Below are 14,635 nucleotides of genomic sequence, written 5' to 3'. Positions count from 1 at the left end.
GAAGGCTAGATGATTGTATTGCTGCAGCCATAGGAGAAGGCTATGACTGATTGTATTGCTGCAGCCATAGAGAAGGCTATGACTGATTGTATTGCTGCAGCCATAGAGAAGGCTATGACTGATTGTATTGCTGCAGCCATAGAGAAGGCTATGACTGATTGTATTGCTGCAGCCATAGAGAAGGCTATGACTGATTGTATTGCTGCAGCCATGAGAAGGCTATGACTGATTGTATTGCTGCAGCCATAGAGAAGGCTATGACTGATTGTATTGCTGCAGCATAGAGAAGGCTATGACTGATTGTATTGCTGCAGCCATAGAGAAGGCTATGACTGATTGTATTGCTGCAGCCATAGAGAAGGCTATGAACTGATTGTATTGCTGCAGCCATAGAGAAGGCTATGACTGATTGTTGCTGCAGCCATAGAGAAGGCTATGACTGATTGTATTGCTGCAGCCATAGAGAAGGCTATGACTGATTGTATTGCTGCAGCCATAGAGAAGGCTATGACTGATTGTATTGCTGCAGCCATAGAGAAGGCTATGACTGATTGTATTGCTGCAGCCATAGAGAAGGCTATGACTGATTGTATTGCTGCAGCCATAGAGAATCTATGACTGATTGTATTGTGCTGCAGCCATAAGAAGGCTATGACTGATTGTATTGCTGCAGCCATAGAGAAGGCTATGACTGATTGTATTGCTGCAGCCATAAGGAAGGCTATGACTGATTGTATTGCTGCAGCCATAGAGAAGGGGGCTATGACTGATTGTATTGCTGCAGCCATAAAGAAGGCTATGACTGATTGTATTGCTGCAGCCATAGAGAAGGGGGCTATGACTGATTGTATTGCTGCAGCCATAAAGAAGGCTATGACTGATTGTATTGCTGCAGCCATAGAGAAGGCTATGACTGATTGTATTGCTGCAGCCATAGAGAAGGCTATGACTGATTGTATTGCTGCAGCCATAGAGAAGGCTATGACTGATTGTATTGCTGCAGCCATAGAGAAGGTATGACTGATTGTATTGCTGCAGCCATAGAGAAGGCTATGACTGATTGTATTGCTGCAGCCATAGAGAAGGCTATGACTGATTGTATTGCTGCAGCCATAGAGAAGGCTATGACTGATTGTATTGCTGCAGCCATAGAGAAGGCTATGACTGATTGTATTGCTGCAGCCATAGAGAAGGCTATGACTGATTGTATTGCTGCAGCCATAGAGAAGGCTATGATGATTGTATTGCTGCAGCCATAGAGAAGGCTATGATGATTGTATTGCTGCAGCCATAGAGAAGCTATGACTGATTGTATTGCTGCAGCCATAGAGAAGGCTATGACTGATTGTATTGCTGCAGCCATAGAGGAAGGCTATGATGATTGTATTGCTGCAGCATAGAGTAGGCTATGACTGATTGTATTGCTGCAGCCATAGAGAAGGCTATGACTGATTGTATTGCTGCAGCCATAGAGAAGGCTATGACTGATTGTATTGCTGCAGCCATAGAGAAGGCTATGACTGATTGTATTGCTGCAGCCATAGAGAAGGCTATGATGATTGTATTGCTGCAGCCATAGAGAAGGCTATGACTGATTGTATTGCTGCAGCCATAGAGAAGGCTATGATGATTGTATTGCTGCAGCCATAGAGAAGGCTATGACTGATTGTATTGCTGCAGCCATAGAGAAGGCTATGACTGATTGTATTGCTGCAGCCATAGAGGAAGGCTATGACTGATTGTATTGCTGCAGCCATAGGAAGGCTATGACTGATTGTATTGCTGCAGCCATAGAGAAGCTATGACTGATTGTATTGCTGCAGCCATAGAGGAAGGCTATGACTGATTGTATTGCTGCAGCCTAGAGAAGGCTATGACTGATTGTATTGCTGCAGCCATAGAGAAGGCTATGACTGATGTATTGCTGCAGCATAGAGAAGGCTATGACTGATTGTATTGCTGCAGCCATAGAGAAGGCTATGACTGATTGTATTTGCTGCAGCCATAGAGAAGGCTATGACTGATTGTATTGCTGCAGCCATAGAGAAGGCTATGACTGATTGTATTGCTGCAGCCATAGAGAAGGCTATGACTGATTGTATTGCTGCAGCCATAGAGAAGGCTATGACTGATTGTATTGCTGCAGCCATAGAGAAGGCTATGACTGATTGTATTGCTGCAGCCATAGAGAAGGCTATGACTGATTGTATTGCTGCAGCCATAGAGAAGCTATGACTGATTGTATTGCTGCAGCCATAGAGAAGGCTATGACTGATTGTATTTGCAGCCATAGAGAAGGCTATGACTGATTGTATTGCTGCAGCCATAGAGGGCTATGACTGATTGTATTGCTGCAGCCATAGAGAAGGCTATGACTGATTGTATTGCTGCAGCCATAGCGATAGGCTATGACTGATTGTATTGCTGCAGCCATAAGGAAGGCTATGACTGATTGTATTGCTGCAGCCATAGAGAAGGCTATGACTGATGTATTGCTGCAGCCATAGAGAACTCTATGACTGATTGTATTGCTGCAGCCATAGAGAAGGCTATGGACTGATTGTATTGCTGCAGCCATAGAGAAGGGGGCTATGACTGATTGTATTGCTGCAGCCATAGAGAATGGCTATGACTGATTGTATTGCTGCAGCCATAAGAAGGCTAATGACTGATTGTATTGCTGCAGCCATAGAGAAGGCTATGACTGATTGTATTGCTGCCCAGCCATAGAGAGGCTATGACTGATTGTATTGCTGCAGCCATAGAGAAGGCTATGACTGATTGTATTGCTGCAGCCATAGAGAAGGCTATGACTGATTGTATTGCTGCAGCCATAGAGAAGGTATGACTGATTGTATTGCTGCAGCCATAGAGAAGGCTATGACTGATTGTATTGCTGCAGCCATAGAGAAGGCTATGACTGATTGTATTGCTGCAGCCATGAGAAGCTATGACTGATTGTATTGCTGCAGCCATAGAGAAGTGCTATGATGATTGTATTGCTGCAGCCATAGGAAGGCTATGGATTGTATTGCTGCAGCCATAGAGAAGGCTATGACTGATTGTATTGCTGCAGCCATAGAGAAGGCTAATACTGATTGTATTGCTGCAGCCAGAGAGAAGGCTATGACTGATTGTATTGCTGCAGCCATAGAGAACTCTATGACTGATTGTATTGCTGCAGCATAGAGAAGGCTATGACTGATTGTATTGCTGCAGCCATAGAGAAGGCTATGACTGATTGTATTGCTGCAGCCATAGAGAAGGCTATGACTGATTGTATTGCTGCAGCCATAGAGAAGGCTATGACTGATTGTATTGCTGCAGCCATAGAGAAGGCTATGACTGATTGTATTGCTGCAGCCATAGAGAAGGCTATGACTGATTGTATTGCTGCAGCATTGGAAGGCTATGACTGATTGTATTGCTGCAGCCATAGAGAAGGGGGCTATGACTGATTGTATTGCTGCAGCCATAAGGAAGGCTATGACTGATTGTATTGCTGCAGCCATAAAGAAGGCTATGACTGATTGTATTGCTGCAGCCATAGAGAAGGCTATGACTGATTGTATTGCTGCAGCCATAGAGAAGGCTATGACTGATTGTATTGCTGCAGCCATAGAGAAGGCTATGACTGATTGTATTGCTGCAGCCATAAGAGAAGGCTATGACTGATTGTATTGCTGCAGCCATAGAGAAGGCTGACTGATTGTATTGCTGCAGCCATAGAGAAGGCTATGACTGATTGTATTGCTGCAGCCATAGAGAATGGCTATGACTGATTGTACTTGCTGCAGCCATAGAGAAGTTTATGACTGATTGTATTGCTGCAGCCATAGAGACTGCTATGACTGATTGTATTGCTGCAGCCATAGAGAAGGCTATGACTGATTGTATTGCTGCAGCCATAGAGAAGGCTATGACTGATTGTATTGCTGCAGCCATAGAGAAGGCTATGACTGATTGATTGCTGCAGCCATAGAGAAGGCTATGACTGATTGTATTGCTGCAGCCATAGAGAAGGCTATGACTGATTGTATTGCTGCAGCCATAGAGAAGGCTATGACTGATTGTATTGCTGCAGCCATAGAGAAGGCTATGACTGATTGTATTGCTGCAGCATAGAGAAGGCTATGACTGATTGTATTGCTGCAGCCATAAGAGAAGGCTATGACTGATTGTATTGCTGCAGCCAATAGAGAGGCTATGATGATTGTATTGCTGCAGCCATAGAGAAGGCTATGACTGATTGTATTGCTGCAGCCATGAGAGGCTATGACTGATTTGTATTGCTGCAGCCATAGAGAAGGCTATGACTGATTGTATTGCTGCAGCCATAGAGAAGGCTAGACTTGTTGATTGTGCTGCAGCCATAGAGAAGGCTATGACTGATTGTATTGCTGCAGCCATAGAGAAGGCTATGACTGATGTATTGCTGCAGCCATAGAGAAGGGCTATGACTGATTATATTGCTGCAGCCATAGAGAAGGCTATGACTGATTGTATTGCTGCAGCCATAGAGAAGGCTATGACTGATTGTATTGCTGCAGCCATAGAGAAGGCTATGACTGATGGTATTGCTGCAGCCATAGAGACTGATTGTATTGCTGCAGCCATAGGAGAAGGCTATGACTGATTGTATTGCTGCAGCCATAGAGAAGGCTATGACTGATTGTATTGCTGCAGCCATAGGAAGGCTATGACTGATTGTATTGCTGCAGCCATAAGAAGGCTATGACTGATTGTATTGCTGCAGCCATAGAGAAGGCTATGACTGATTGTTTGCTGCAGCCATAGAGAAGGCTATGACTGATTGTATTGCTGCAGCCATAGAGAAGGCTATGACTGATTGTATTGCTGCAGCCATAGAGAAGGGGGGCTATGACTGATTGTATTGCTGCAGCCATAGAGAAGGCTATGACTGATTGTATTGCTGCAGCCATAGAGAAGGCTATGACTGATTGTATTGCTGCAGCCATAGGTAGGGCTATGACTGATTGTATTGCTGCAGCCATAGAGAAGGCTATGACTGATTGTATTGCTGCAGCCATAGAGAAGGCTATGACTGATTGTATTGCTTGCAGCCATAGAGAAGGCTATGACTGATTGTATTGCTGCAGCCATAGAGAAGGCTATGACTGATTGTATTGCTGCAGCCATAGAGGGCTATGACTGATTGTATTGCTGCAGCCATGAGAAGGCTATGACTGATTGTATTGCTGCAGCCATAGAGAAGGCTATGACTGATTGTATTGCTGCAGCCATAGGAAGGCTATGACTGATTGTATTGCTGCAGCCATAGAGAAGGCTATGACTGATTGTATTGCTGCAGCCATAAGAAGGCTATGACTGATTGTATTGCTGCAGCCATAGAGAAGGCTATGACTGATTGTATTGCTGCAGCCATAGAGAAGGCTATGACTGATTGTATTGCTGCAGCCATAGAGAAGGCTATGACTGATTGTATTGCTGCAGCCATAGAGAAGGCTAATAATGATTGTATTGCTGCAGCCATAGAGAAGGCTATGACTGATTGTATTGCTGCAGCCATAGAGAAGGCTATGACTGATTGTATTGCTGCAGCCATAGAGAAGGCTATGTCTGATTGTATTGCTGCAGCCATAGAGAAGGCTATGACTGATTGTATTGCTGCAGCCATAGAGAAGGCTATGTCTGATTGTATTGCTGCAGCCATAGAGAAGGCTATGACTGATTGTATTGCTGCAGCCATAGAGAAGGCTATGACTGATTGTATTGCTGCAGCCATAGAGAAGGCTATGACTGATTGTATTGCTGCAGCCATAGAGAAGGCTATGACTGATTGTATTGCTGCAGCCATAGAGAAGGCTTATGACTGATTGTATTGCTGCAGCCATAAGGAAGGCTATGACTGATTGTATTGCTGCAGCCATAGAGAAGGGGGCTATGACTGATTGTATTGCTGCAGCCATAGAGAAGGGGGCTATGACTGATTGTATTGCTGCAGCCATAGAGAAGGCTATGACTGATTGTATTGCTGCAGCCATAGAGAAGGCTATGAACTGATTGTATTGCTGCAGCCATAGAGAAGGCTATGACTGATTGTATTGCTGCAGCCATAGAGAAGGCTATGACTGATTGTATTGCTGCAGCCATAGAGAAGGCTATGACTGATTGTATGCTGCAGCCATAGAGAAGGCTATGACTGATTGTATTGCTGCAGCCATAGAGAAGGCTATGACTGATTGTATTGCTGCAGCCATAGAGAAGGCTATGACTGATTGTATTGCTGCAGCCATAGAGACTCTATGACTGATTGTATTGCTGCAGCCATAGAGAAGGCTATGACTGATTGTATTGCTGCAGCCATAGAGAGGCTATGTTGATTGTATTGCTGCAGCCATAGAGAACTTATGACTGATTGTATTGCTGCAGCCATAGAGAAGGCTATGACTGATTGTATTGCTGCAGCCATAGAGAAGGCTATGACTGATTGTATTGCTGCAGCCATAGAGAAGGCTATGACTGATTGTATTGCTGCAGCCAATAGAAGGCTATGACTGATTGTATTGCTGCAGCATAGAGAAGGCTATGACTGATTGTATTGCTGCAGCCATAGAGAAGGCTATGACTGATTGTATTGCTGCAGCCATAGAGAAGGCTATGACTGATTGTTTTGCTGCAGCCATAGAGAAGGCTATGACTGATTGTATTGCTGCAGCCATTAGAGAAGGCTATGACTGATTGTATTGCTGCAGCCATAGAGAAGGCTATGACTGATTATATTGCTGCAGCCATAGAGAAGGCTATGACTGATTGTATTGCTGCAGCCATAGAGAAGGCTATGACTGATTGTATTGCTGCAGCCATAGAGAAGGCTATGACTGATTGTATTGCTGCAGCCATAGAGAAGGCTATGACTGATTGTATTGCTGCAGCCATAGAGAAGGCTATGACTGATTGTATTGCTGCAGCCATAGAGAAGGCTATGACTGATTGTATTGCTGCAGCCATAGAGGCTATGACTGATGTATTGCTGCAGCATAAGAAGGCTATGACTGATTGTATTGCTGCAGCCATAGAGAAGGCTATGACTGATTGTATTGCTGCAGCCATAGAGAAGGCTAATGACTGATTGTATTGCTGCAGCCATAGAGAGGCTATGACTGATTGTATTGCTGCAGCCATAGAGGAGAAGGCTATGACTGATTGTATTGCTGCAGCCATAGAGAAGGCTATGACTGATTGTATTGCTGCAGCCATAGAGAAGGCTATGACTGATTGTATGCTGCAGCCATAGAGAAGGCTATGACTGATTGTATTGCTGCAGCCATAGAGAAGGCTATGACTGATTGTATTGCTGCAGCCATAGAGAAGTGCTATGACTGATTGTATTGCTGCAGCCATAGAGAAGGCTATTACTGATTGTATTGCTGCAGCCATAGAGAAGGCTATGATGATTGTATTGCTGCAGCCATAGAGAAGGCTATGACTGATTGTATTGCTGCAGCCATAGAGAAGGCTATGACTGATTGTATTGCTGCAGCCATAGAGAGGCTATGACTGATTGTATTGCTGCAGCCATAGAGAAGGCTATGACTGATTGTATTGCTGCAGCCATAGAGAAGGCTATGACTGATTGTATTGCTGCAGCCATAGAGAAGGCTATGACTGATTGTATTGCTGCAGCCATAGAGAAGGCTATGACTGATTGTATTGCTGCAGCCATAGAGAAGGCTATGACTGATTGTATTGCTGCAGCCATAGAGAAGGCTATGACTGATTGTATTGCTGCAGCCATAAGGATATTGACTGATTGTATTGCTGCAGCCATAGAGAAGGCTATGACTGATTATATTGCTGCAGCCATAGAGAAGGCTATGACTGATTGTATTGCTGCAGCCATAGAGAAGGCTATGACTGATTGTATTGCAGCTGCCATAGAGAAGGCTATGATGATTGTATTGCTGCAGCCATAGAGAGGCTATGACTGATTGTATTGCTGCAGCCATAGAGAAGGCTATGATGATTGTATTGCTGCAGCCATAGAGAAGGCTATGACTGATTGTATTGCTGCAGCCATAGAGAAGGCTATGACTGATTGTATTGCTGCAGCCATAGAGAAGGCTATGACTGATTGTATTGCTGCAGCCATAGAGAAGGCTATGACTGATTGTATTGCTGCAGCCATAGAGAAGGCTATGACTGATTGTATTGCTGCAGCCATAGAGAAGGCTATGACTGATTGTATTGCTGCAGCCATAGAGAAGGCTATGACTGATTGTATTGCTGCAGCCATAAGGAAGGCTATGACTGATTGTATTGCTGCAGCCATAGAGAAGGGGGCTATGACTGATTGTATTGCTGCAGCCATAAAGAAGGCTATGACTGATTGTATTGCTGCAGCCATAGAGAAGGCTATGACTGATTGTATTGCTGCAGCCATAGAGAAGGCTGATGACTGATTGTATTGCTGCAGCCATAGAGAAGGCTATGACTGATTGTATTGCTGCAGCCATAGAGAAGGCTATGATGATTGTATTGCTGCAGCCATAGAGAAGGCTATGACTGATTGTATTGCTGCAGCCATAGAGAAGGCTATGACTGATTGTATTGCTGCAGCCATAGAGAAGGCTATGACTGATTGTATTTGCTGCAGCCATAGAGAGGCTATGACTGATTGTATTGCTGCAGCCATAGAGAAGGCTATGATGATTGTATTGCTGCAGCCATAGAGAGGCTATGACTGATTGTATTGCTGCAGCCATAGAGAAGGCTATGACTGATTGTATTGCTGCAGCCATAGAGAAGGCTATGACTGATTGTATTGCTGCAGCCATAGAGAAGGCTATGACTGATTGTATTGCTGCAGCCATAGAGAAGGCTATGACTGATTGTATTGCTGCAGCCATAGAGAAGGCTATGACTGATTGTATGCTGCAGCCATAGAGAAGGGGGCTATGACTGATTGTATTGCTGCAGCCATAGAGAAGGCTATGACTGATTGTATGCTGCAGCCATAGAGAAGGCTATGACTGATTGTATTGCTGCAGCCATAGAGAAGGCTATGACTGATTGTATTGCTGCAGCCATAGAGAAGGCTATGACTGATTGTATTGCTGCAGCCATAGAGAAGGCTAGACTGATTGTATTGCTGCAGCCATAGAGAAGGCTATGACTGATTGTATTGCTGCAGCCATAGAGAAGGCTATGACTGATTGTATTGCTGCAGCCATAGAGAAGGCTATGACTGATTGTATTGCTGCAGCCATAGAGAAGGCTATGACTGATTGTATTGCTGCAGCCATAGAGAACTCTATGACTGATTGTATTGCTGCAGCCATAGAGAAGGCTATGACTGATTGTATTGCTGCAGCCATAGAGAAGGCTATGACTGATTGTATTGCTGCAGCCATAGAGAAGGCTATGACTGATTGTATTGCTGCAGCCATAGAGAAGGCTATGACTGATTGTATTGCTGCAGCCATAGAGAAGGGGGCTATGACTGATTGTATTGCTGCAGCCATAGAGAAGGCTATGTCTGATTGTATTGCTGCAGCCATAGAGAAGGCTATGACTGATTGTATTGCTGCAGCCATAGAGAAGGCTATGACTGATTGTATTGCTGCAGCCATAGAGAAGGCTATGACTGATTGTATTGCTGCAGCCATAGAGAAGGCTTGACTGATTGTATTGCTGCAGCCATAGAGAAGGCTATGACTGATTGTATTGCTGCAGCCATAGAGAAGGCTATGACTGATTGTATTGCTGCAGCCATAGAGAAGGCTATGACTGATTGTATTGCTGCAGCCATAGAGAAGGCTATGACTGATTGTATTGCTGCAGCCATAGAGAAGGCTATGACTGATTGTATTGCTGCAGCCAGAGAAGGCTATGTCTGATTGTATTGCTGCAGCCATAGAGAAGGCTATGACTGATTGTATTGCTGCAGCCATAGAGAAGGCTATGACTGATTGTATTGCTGCAGCCATAGAGAAGGCTATGACTGATTGTATTGCTGCAGCCATAGAGAGGCTATGACTGATTGTATTGCTGCAGCCATAGAGAAGGCTATGACTGATTGTATTGCTGCAGCCATAGAGAAGGCTATGACTGATTGTATTGCTGCAGCCATAGAAAGGCTATGACTGATTGTATTGCTGCAGCCATAGAGGAAGGCTATGACTGATTGTATTGCTGCAGCCATAGAGAAGGCTATGACTGATTGTATTGCTGCAGCCATAGAGAAGGCTATGACTGATTGTATTGCTGCAGCCATAGAGAAGGCTATGACTGATTGTATTGCTGCAGCCATAGAGAAGGCTATGACTGATTGTATTGCTGCAGCCATAGAGAAGGCTATGACTGATTGTATTGCTGCAGCCATAGAGAAGGCTATGACTGATTGTATTGCTGCAGCCATAGAGGCTGCTATGACTGATTGTATTGCTGCAGCCATAGAGAAGGCTATGACTGATTGTATTGCTGCAGCCATAGAAGGCTATGACTGATTGTATTGCTGCAGCATAAGAGAAGGCTATGACTGATTGTATTGCTGCAGCCCATAGAGAAGGCTATGACTGATTGTATTGCTGCAGCCATAGAGAAGGCTATGACTGATTGTATTGCTGCAGCCATAGAGAAGGCTATGACTGATTGTATTGCTGCAGCCATAGAGAAGGCTATGACTGATTGTATTGCTGCAGCCATAGAGAAGGCTATGACTGATTGTATTGCTGCAGCCATATAGAAGGCTATGACTGATTGTATTGCTGCAGCCATAGAGAAGGCTATGACTGATTGTATTGCTGCAGCCATAGAGAAGGCTATGACTGATTGTATTGCTGCAGCCATAGAGAAGGCTATGACTGATTGTATTGCTGCAGCCATAGAGAAGGCTATGACTGATTGTATTGCTGCAGCCATAGAGAAGGCTATGACTGATTGTATTGCTGCAGCCATAGAGAAGGGGGCTATGACTGATTGTATTGCTGCAGCCATAAAGAAGGCTATGACTGATTGTATTGCTGCAGCCATAGAGAAGGCTATGACTGATTGTATTGCTGCAGCCATAAAGAAGGCTATGACTGATTGTATTGCTGCAGCCATAGAGAAGGCTATGACTGATTGTATTGCTGCAGCCATAGAGAAGGCTATGACTGATTGTATTGCTGCAGCCATAGAGACTGCTATTGACTGATTGTATTGCTGCAGCATAGAGTAGGCTATGACTGATTGTATTGCTGCAGCCATAGAAGGCTATGACTGATTGTATTGCTGCAGCCATAGAGAAGGCTATGACTGATTGTATTGCTGCAGCATAGAGAAGGCTATGTCTGATTGTATTGCTGCAGCCATAGAGAAGGCTATGACTGATTGTATTGCTGCAGCCATAGAGAAGGCTATGACTGATTGTATTGCTGCAGCCATAGAAGGCTATGACTGATTGTATTGCTGCAGCCATAGAGAAGGCTATGACTGATTGTATTGCTGCAGCCATAGAGAAGGCTATGACTGATTGTATTGCTGCAGCCATAGAGAAGGCTATGACTGATTGTATTGCTGCAGCCATAGAGAAGGCTATGACTGATTGTATTGCTGCAGCCATAGGAAGGCTATGACTGATTGTATTGCTGCAGCCATAGAGGGGCTATGACTGATTGTATTGCTGCAGCCATAAGAAGGCTATGACTGATTGTATTGCTGCAGCCATAGAGAAGGCTATGATGATTGTATTGCTGCAGCCATAGAGAAGGCTATGACTGATTGTATTGCTGCAGCCATAGAGAAGGCTATGATGATTGTATTGCTGCAGCCATAGAAGGCTATGACTGATTGTATTGCTGCAGCCATAGAGAAGGCTATGACTGATTGTATTGCTGCAGCCATAGAGAAGGCTATGACTGATTGTATTGCTGCAGCCATAGAGAAGGCTATGACTGATTGTATTGCTGCAGCCATAGAGAAGGCTATGACTGATTGTATTGCTGCAGCCATAGAGAAGGCTATGACTGATTGTATTGCTGCAGCCATAGAGAAGGCTATGACTGATTGTATTGCTGCAGCCATAGAGAAGGCTATGACTGATTGTATTGCTGCAGCCATAGAGAAGGCTATGACTGATTGTATTGCTGCAGCCATAGAGAAGGCTATGACTGATTGTATTGCTGCAGCCATAGAGAAGGCTATGACTGATTGTATTGCTGCAGCCATAGAGAAGGCTATGACTGATTGTATTGCTGCAGCCATAGAGAAGGCTATGACTGATTGTATTGCTGCAGCCATAGAGAAGGCTATGACTGATTGTATTGCTGCAGCCATAGAGAAGGCTATGACTGATTGTATTGCTGCAGCCATAGAGAAGGGGGCTATGACTGATTGTATTGCTGCAGCCATAGAGAAGGCTATGACTGATTGTATTGCTGCAGCCATAGAGAAGGCTATGACTGATTGTATTGCTGCAGCCATAGAGAAGGCTATGACTGATTGTATTGCTGCAGCCATAGAGAAGGCTATGACTGATTGTATTGCTGCAGCCATAGAGAAGGCTATGACTGATTGTATTGCTGCAGCCATAGAGAAGGCTATGACTGATTGTATTGCTGCAGCCATAGAGAAGGCTATGACTGATTGTATTGCTGCAGCCATAGAGAAGGCTATGACTGATTGTATTGCTGCAGCCATAGAGAACTATGACTGATTGTATTGCTGCAGCCATAGAGAAGGCTATGACTGATTGTATTGCTGCAGCCATAGAGAAGGCTATGACTGATTGTATTGCTGCAGCCATAGAGAAGGCTATGACTGATTGTATTGCTGCAGCATAGGGGCTATGACTGATTGTATTGCTGCAGCCATAGAGAAGGCTATGACTGATTGTATTGCTGCAGCCATAGAGAAGGCTATGACTGATTGTATTGCTGCAGCCATAGGAGCTATGACTGATTGTATTGCTGCAGCCATAGAGAAGGCTATGACTGATTGTATTGCTGCAGCCATAGAGAAGGCTATGACTGATTGTATTGCTGCAGCCATAGAGAAGGCTATGACTGATTGTATTGCTGCAGCCATAGAGAAGGCTATGACTGATTGTATTGCTGCAGCCATAGAGAAGGCTATGACTGATTGTATTGCTGCAGCCATAGAGAAGGCTATGACTGATTGTATTGCTGCAGCCATAGAGAAGGCTATGACTGATTGTATTGCTGCAGCCATAGAGAAGGCTATGACTGATTGTATTGCTGCAGCCATAAAGAAGGCTATGACTGATTGTATTGCTGCAGCCATAGAGAAGGCTATGACTGATTGTATTGCTGCAGCCATAGAGAAGGCTCATGACTGATTGTATTGCTGCAGCCATAGAGAAGGCTATGACTGATTGTATTGCTGCAGCCATAGAGAAGGCTATGACTGATTGTATTGCTGCAGCCATAGAGAAGGCTATGACTGATTGTATTGCTGCAGCCATAGAGAAGGCTATGACTGATTGTATTGCTGCAGCCATAGAGAACTCTATGACTGATTGTATTGCTGCAGCCATAGAGAAGGCTATGACTGATTGTATTGCTGCAGCCATAGAGAAGGCTATGACTGATTGTATTGCTGCAGCCATAGAGAAGGCTATGACTGATTGTATTGCTGCAGCCATAGAGAAGGCTATGACTGATTGTATTGCTGCAGCCATAGAGAAGGCTATGACTGATTGTATTGCTGCAGCCATAGAGAAGGCTATGACTGATTGTATTGCTGCAGCCATAGAGAAGGCTATGACTGATTGTATTGCTGCAGCCATAGAGGGGGCTATGACTGATTGTATTGCTGCAGCCATAGAGAAGGCTATGACTGATTGTATTGCTGCAGCCATAGAGAAGGCTATGACTGATTGTATTGCTGCAGCCATAAGGAAGGCTATGACTGATTGTATTGCTGCAGCCATAGAGAAGGCTATGACTGATTGTATTGCTGCAGCCATAAAGAAGGCTATGACTGATTGTATTGCTGCAGCCATAGAGAAGGCTATGACTGATTGTATTGCTGCAGCCATAGAGAAGGCTATGACTGATTGTATTGCTGCAGCCAGAGAAGGCTATGACTGATTGTATTGCTGCAGCCATAGAGAAGGCTATGACTGATTGTATTGCTGCAGCCATAGAGAAGGCTATGACTGATTGTATTGCTGCAGCCATAGAGAAGGCTATGACTGATTGTATTGCTGCAGCCATAGAGAAGGCTATGACTGATTGTATTGCTGCAGCCATAGAGAAGGCTATGACTGATTGTATTGCTGCAGCCATAAAGAAGGCTATGACTGATTGTATTGCTGCAGCCATAGGAAGGGGGCTATGACTGATTGTATTGCTGCAGCCATAAGAAGGCTATGATGATTGTATTGCTGCAGCCATAGAGAAGGGCTATGACTGATTGTATTGCTGCAGCCATAAAGAGGCTATGATGATTGTATTGCTGCAGCCATAGAGAAGGCTATGACTGATTGTATTGCTGCAGCCATAGAGAAGGCTATGACTGATTGTATTGCTGCAGCCATAGAGAAGGCTATGACTGATTGTATTGCTGCAGCCATAGAGAAGGCTATGATGATTGTATTGCTGCAGCCATAGAGAACTCTATGACTGATTGTATTGCTGCAGCCATAGAG

The 14,635-nt window shown here is 44.4% G+C and overlaps 1 protein-coding gene across 1 annotated transcript in view; it reads left to right on the top strand.

Moving 5' to 3' along the window:
• The window catches only part of CGREF1 (cell growth regulator with EF-hand domain 1), a 206,189-nt gene that overhangs the window by 134,630 nt on the left and 56,924 nt on the right, over positions 1–14,635 (top strand). The gene's annotated exons all lie outside the window — the stretch shown is intronic.

The sequence above is a fragment of the Bombina bombina genome, chromosome 4 (assembly GCF_027579735.1).
Source record: "Bombina bombina isolate aBomBom1 chromosome 4, aBomBom1.pri, whole genome shotgun sequence".
Taxonomy (NCBI): domain Eukaryota; kingdom Metazoa; phylum Chordata; class Amphibia; order Anura; family Bombinatoridae; genus Bombina; species Bombina bombina.
The sequence above is the reverse complement of the archived record's forward strand: the minus strand, read 5'-3'. Positions and strand labels throughout refer to the sequence as shown.